Consider the following 6,599-nt stretch of genomic DNA (forward strand, 5'->3'; position numbering starts at 1 on the left):
TTCACAGAACAATTAATTAATTTATGAATTAAAAATGAAAATGAAAAATGAAAATCGCTTATTGTCACAAGTAGGCTTCAATGAAGTTACTGTGAAAAGCCCCTAGTCACCACATTCCGGTGCCTGTTCGGGGAGGCTGGTATGGGAATTGAACCGTGCTGCTGGCGTGCCTTAGTCTGCTTTAAAAGCCAGCTATTTAGCCCAGTGTGCTAATGTTGTGGGGGGTGGGAGGGTGGAGGTAGATAAGGACGATTTTGTGTCTCTAATTTTATTTAAACTGGAGGTTAACTACTTGTGGTCACATGGCCCCTTTAAGGGAGGCGGACTTGACGGACAACGTGACCAGCTCGGCGTCAATCAGGCGGGAATGTGTGAACCCCAAGCAATAGGGAGCAGGACCCGGGCAGTGTGGACCCCGGACTCAAAGTGACCAGACCTGTTATATTTGGCGGGATTCTCCGAAATGGAGGCAGAGTGTTTGCGCCATTGTGAACGCCGTCGAGGTTCATGACGGCGCGAAATGGCCCCTATCCCGACCGATTCAGGGCCCGATAATGGGCTAGGAGCGGCGGCGCGTCATTTACACGCGCCAGGCCTTGGCGCCGTGTAAAGGTGGTGCCGCATACATGACGCGGCCGGCGCCGCATAACTGCCGTCATCCGCACATGCACGGGTTGGTCGGCGTCAACCCGTGCATGCGTGGTTGCCGTCCTCTCCGAGTCCGCCCCGCAAGAAGATGTCAGACGGATCTTGCCGGGCTGCGGAAGAAAGGAGGTCCTCCTTCAGAGAGGACGGCCCGACGATCGGTGGGCACCGATCGTGGGCCAGACCCCATTTGAGCCCCCCGCCCCCGGTGCAGGATCCCACCCCCCCCACCGCAGGCCGCCCCCCCACGTTCCCGCGCTGTTCCCGCCGGCAGCGACCAGGCATGGACGGCGCCGGGGGGAACCCGCTGTTTTGGGCTGGCCGCTCGGCCCACCCGGGATGAGAATAGTAGGGGTGCCGGAGAATCGCCATTTTGGGTGTCTCGGGCGATTCTCCGGCCTGCGCCACGCGGAGCTCGACGGGGCCGTTCTCGCCGCTTGGGAGAATTGCGGGAGGGCGTCGGACCGGCGTCGCGGGAAAATTTGGTGACCCAGGCGATTCTCCCAACCGACGTGGGAGCGGAAAATCGTGCCCACTGTGTTCAGTGCCTGTATTACTTCCAGCCTTTGCCTTTCATCCATGAACCCCTTGTTTATGGCTGGAAGCCTCCAGTGTGTTTCTCGAGCCATCACACTATGATACAGAACTAAAATTGCAATTCAAATTTGAAATCCATAAAATGGCTGAATTATGCATTTTTCTCCCCAACATGTCTCTCACTTTATCCCAGTTACCTCATAATGGTGCCCTGATGTCATTTGTTCTTTTTTCGACCAAAGTAACCAATGATATTAGTTGATCTTACCAGGTGGAACGACATTCAAGATGTCACCCCTTAGGTATGGAGTGAGAAGACTGCAAATCACATGACCTACATGAGTATCAAAAGTTTTTTTAAATCTCATCCACATTCAAGGTAATAATGATTTGAATTACTATCTACAGGGTGTATCAGCTTTCAAATTCAAGTTTATTACATTCAGTATTAATGTAAGATGACATTTTTAGCCATTTTTAGAATATATTTTACACCATTCTATTATTTAGAAGTTCCTTTGATGCAAAATAAGTCAAATAAAAATCTTAAACTCTAAAGCTAGGTCAATATTAACAGTTTACAAAGCTGGTCAGAGAAAGCTCTATACTTAAGTTGCAACCGGCAACACCCTCTACAGACAGCAGTGTTGTGTGCAGATTCTGTTTTTTGCATTGATTTATGAAAAGGAAGGTGAATTCAGCAGGTTTTAACACCCCACCTATGCATCATAATGAAATGTCCAAGGTGCTATGCCAGGACACTGAAGCACACAGGTCAGATGACCAAAATCTTGGTCAATAGGTTTTAAGGCGTGTTAAGGAAGAAAACAAGATAGAGAAGTGGTGAGGTACAGTGAGGGTATGGATGAGCTTGGGGCCCAGGTAACCAAAGGCACATCCGTGGATGATGAAGCAATAAAATCAGGGATACATAAGAGGCCAGAATTAGAGGAGTGAACACATCTTAGAAAGTTGTGGAGCTGCAGGTGGTTGCAGACATGGAGAAGGGTGAGTCCATGGAGGGATTTCCTTGATACGTCCAAGGGGATTCCCCTTCCATCCCATCCCTGGGAAAGCCGGACGGGATCACACCATGCTCACCCTTGAGCCCACCTGCACTGGGTTAGGAAAATTCTCCCCATGGTTACAATTTTGTGACTGGACGGATTTTGGAATCTGAAAAATATGGAGGGATTTTGATTCTTTATCAACAAAAAAAAAGTTGATTTGCATGCAATTGTACCATGTTCAGATGGGGACTTTTGTTCACAAATCCTTCCCTCGTACTTGAAGGTGGCATGGTGGCACAGTGATTAGCACTGCTGCCTCACAGTGCCAGGGACCTGGGTTCAATTCCAGCCTGGGGTGACTGTCTGTGTGGAGATCTGTACGTTCTCCGCGTGTCTGCGTGGGATTCCTCCGCGTGCTCCAGTTTCCTCCCATAGTCCAAAGATATGCGGGTTAGGTGAATTGGCATGCCAAATTGCCCCTTAATGTCCAGTGATGTGCAAGTTAGGTGGCGGGATTATGGGGATAGGTAGGGGTGGACACTTGTAAATGGGCAGAGTGTTCATTCAAAGAGTCGGTGCAGACTCAATGGGCCAAACAGCCTGTTTCTGCACTGTAGGGATTCTGTGATCTGTGATATGACAGCAGGCTCCTAATTTTAGCCTGATGATTGACATTCTCCTGCATGCTTAGCTTGTCACTTTGTGTATTTGATTGCTTTTTTAAGAATCCAATATTTATTCTCTATAATGAAATTGTGCGCAAAAACAATTTGATTTGTTACATTCATTATTTAAAGTCTGATTGTGCTGTTGTTTTGTTTTATTAGGAAAAAGACAATTGTTCAACTGACGTATAATCCATTTGTGAGAGTCTGTAGCTGACATGGACAATTCTGTTAATAAGAGATGGTCTCTGAGCTTTATTAATCTTTGCTGTCTACAGACTGCATTCAATGGCTACTCTTCAATTATAGGTTGTCCATGCCAGCCAAGGACGCTTTTTAATATATAGCCAACATCAAGAGTCCTGAACAGCAGTCAGCACAAGTCTCCCAGACATCCTGTCTCAAACTTGCAGCACAGAAGCACTTATGCTTTCTAAACTTGCAATATGATACGATTGCTTTCTCAAGAGGCGCTAATGATCATCATTGGATTACTAAAATGCTTTTGCTGGTGTGCTCTGTTCCTTGGAGTTTGAAGGTACAATCCAAGAGCATTTGAGGACATTGCCAACATGTTTATAAAAATAAATTGTGAGATTGAATTGTTATTTAGATTGTATTTGTTTTTGCCTGCTTTGGCATGAAGAAGGCTGGAGGGAGTGGCACGGGTACCAGTCACACCAACTGGCAACTAGAAGCAACAAAACATGACACAGATTGGCGTGCCACCTCTTCTCCATCCCTGAAAGAATTCATGTCTGGCAGATCTAGGCTCTCTTATTTTATCTTCCAATGAAAGTCGATAGTCCAGTTGATTGGGGGTGTCAAAAATACAACTTTATTGCTAATTATCTACTTGAATACACTGGAATAAGAATTGAATCAAAACTTTTTTTAAAAATCAAACAATTATTACAAGGGTCAAACACATGGCAAAAACAGCATTAAACATAAAGGCATACAAAAGTCACTTTAAACACAAACAAACGAATAGTTGATGCAGGAATTCAGGAACATGTCCTTAACCACGAGGTCTAAACTTTTAAGGGCATCCTTATCTATGGTCTCTCCCCTCATTTACTCTCATTGGTTTCTAATTCTCAGTTGAGACCTCCTGGTTCGTTCAAATAGATGTCTGTTACCGAGAGGACAATTTAGTAATTAAACATTGGCCATTACTTAAGATTGACTGGTATCCATCAGAAATAATTCAGTGTCTACATGCGTCACCGTATGAGAATGGAATTCTCATGCCACGGCTCGCCATCAACCTTGCTATAACTAAATATTTGATACATTCTTATTACTAAATGCACTGGAATACAAATGGTATATTCATTATATGAAACATTCGTTGAAACAATGTCTGAATTACTGCAGACATGACCCTAAAGTTCAATAGTTTATTCATTATCTGAAACAATGACTATCTTTTCACAGTCATGGCCTTTTGAACAATTCCATTCTCTAGCTATGCACTTAATCAGTACCGAAAGACATCAATCAATCAATGAATCAATAACTTATCACAGCATATCTTAAAAGGTAAAGACGCCATAGTCTCAGATGACTATAGGCTCATTTCCCCTTTGAGGAGCAGAGATGATCGGTGATGATTTAACCTGAGGATCACCACACCTCAGGCAAGGGGTCTGTGCGGAGTCTGCCCGTCCTCCCCGTGTCTGCGTGGGTTTCCGCCGGGTGCTCCGGTTTCCTCCCACAGTCCAAAGATGTGCAGATTAGGTGGATTGGCCATTTTAAATTGCCCTTCGTGTCCAAAAGGGTTAGTTGGGATTACTGGGTTACGGGAATAAAGGGGATAGGGTGGAAGCGTGAGGCTTAAGTAGGGTGCTCTTTCCAAGGGCCGGTGCAGACTCGATGGGCTAAATAGCCTCCTTCTGCACTATAAATTCTATGAACAAAAAAGGGGCAAGGTTGAGAAGGCAGGCCATTCATGAACAACCTCAGCTGGTATGGGAATTGAACCCACGCTGCTGGCCTTGCTCTGCATCATGAACCTTCTGTCAAGCAAAGTGAGCTTAAATTCAGCAGCATGTTTAAGATTAGGTCATGCTTCACACAGAACTCTAGAACAAAAAGAATGCTTATGTCCTTCCACCAAGCTATATGTTAACTTTTCTATTATCAATCGGATTTTAAATAGTTAATTCCAGGGGAAGGACAGAAGTACAGCAGCAGCCTCCAATACTTTGATAAAAGTATGAAATATTGTTCAAAAATGTTAAATGAATGGGCTCTCTTCAGAGCAGATGTGTCAGTGCTGCTAGGTTTTTTGAGAATCATTTTATAAAACTTGTTTTGTTCTGTGATTTTTCCACCTCTGCCTTAGTGATTTAACAAACTCTCTTCTTCTCTCTCTTCCTCCCTCGGTATCATTCGGAGATCATGGGCGAAATTCTCCCCCAACGGCGGGATGTCCGCCGACTGGCGCCAAAGACGCCGCCAATCAGACGGGCATCGCGCCGGCCCAAAGGTGCGGAATGCTCCGCATCTTTGGCGGCCTAGCCCCAACATTGAGGGGCTAGGCCGACGCCGGAGGGATTTCCGCCCCGCCAGCTGGCGGAAATGACGTTTGTTACCCCGCCAGCTGGCGCAGAAATGCGGCGCATGCGCAGGAGCGTCAGCGGCCGCTGTCAGTTTCCCGCGCATGCGCAGTGGGGAGAGTCTCTTCCGCCTCCGCCATGGTGGAGGCCGTAGCGGAGGCGGAAGGGAAAGAGTGCCCCCACGGCACAGGCCCGCTCGCGGATCGGTGGGCCCCGATCGTGGGCCAGGCCACCGTGGGGGCACCCCCGGGGTCAGATCGCCCCGCGCCCCCCCCCAGGACCCCGGAGCCCGCCCACGCCGCCTGGTCCCGCCGGTAAATACCAGTTTTGATTTACGTCGGCGGGACAGGCAATTCCTGGGCGGGACTTCTGCCCATCCGGGCCGGAGAATCCAGCGGGAGGTCCCGCCAACTGGTGCGGCCCGATTCCCGCCCCCGCCCAATCTCCGGTACCGGAGACTTCGGCGGGGGCGGGGGCGGGATTCACGGCGGCCAACGGCCATTCTCCGACCCGGCGGGGGGTCAGAGAATGACGCCCCATGTGTGTTGGGACAAGATATTCATGTGTTCAGTGGCTTGATAATCACTGACCACTCTCCCCACTTGACAGCCATGTTTCCCAGCACTGATTGCCTCAAAACTAGGAAAAGTGGCCAAAGAAATTGGGAAGATGTTGTAGCATTCTATGAATTTTAAATCATTGTGTCACAATAGACAGCGCCTTCCAAACTCATGACTACTACCATCCAGAAGGACAAGGGCAGCAGATACCTGGGAAACCCACCACCTGGGTGTTCCCCTCCGAATCACTCCCACCCCCCCCCGACTTGGAAATATACTGCCGTTCCTCCACTGCCGCTGGGTCAAAATCTTGGAACTCCCTCCCTAACAGCACAGTGGGTGTACCTATACCCAAAGTACTGCAGAGGTTCAAGAAGGCAACTCACCACCACCTTTTTCAGAGGAGGACGGGCAATATAGAATCGACAGTTCAGAAGGAGGCCATTCGGCCCATCGAGTCTTCACCGACCCACTTAAGCCCTCACTTTCCCCCCTATCCCCGTAACCCAATAACCCCTCCCAACCTTTTTGGACACTAAGGGCAATCCATCAAGCCCCAATCCACCTAACCTGCACGTCTTTGGACTGTGGGAGGAAACCGGAGCACCCGGAGGAAAC

General features: G+C 48.1%; 1 long non-coding RNA gene across 1 annotated transcript; it reads left to right on the top strand.

Moving 5' to 3' along the window:
- The first annotated feature begins 1,498 nt into the window (after positions 1–1,498).
- On the top strand, positions 1,499–3,465 carry LOC140398814 (uncharacterized). The gene is made up of 2 exons (XR_011937564.1): positions 1,499–1,561; positions 3,020–3,465. It is a non-coding gene; the product is annotated as an uncharacterized lncRNA (long non-coding RNA).
- The last annotated feature ends 3,134 nt before the right edge of the window (positions 3,466–6,599 follow it).

Source organism: Scyliorhinus torazame, chromosome 22 (assembly GCF_047496885.1).
Source record: "Scyliorhinus torazame isolate Kashiwa2021f chromosome 22, sScyTor2.1, whole genome shotgun sequence".
Classification (NCBI taxonomy): Eukaryota; Metazoa; Chordata; class Chondrichthyes; order Carcharhiniformes; family Scyliorhinidae; genus Scyliorhinus; species Scyliorhinus torazame.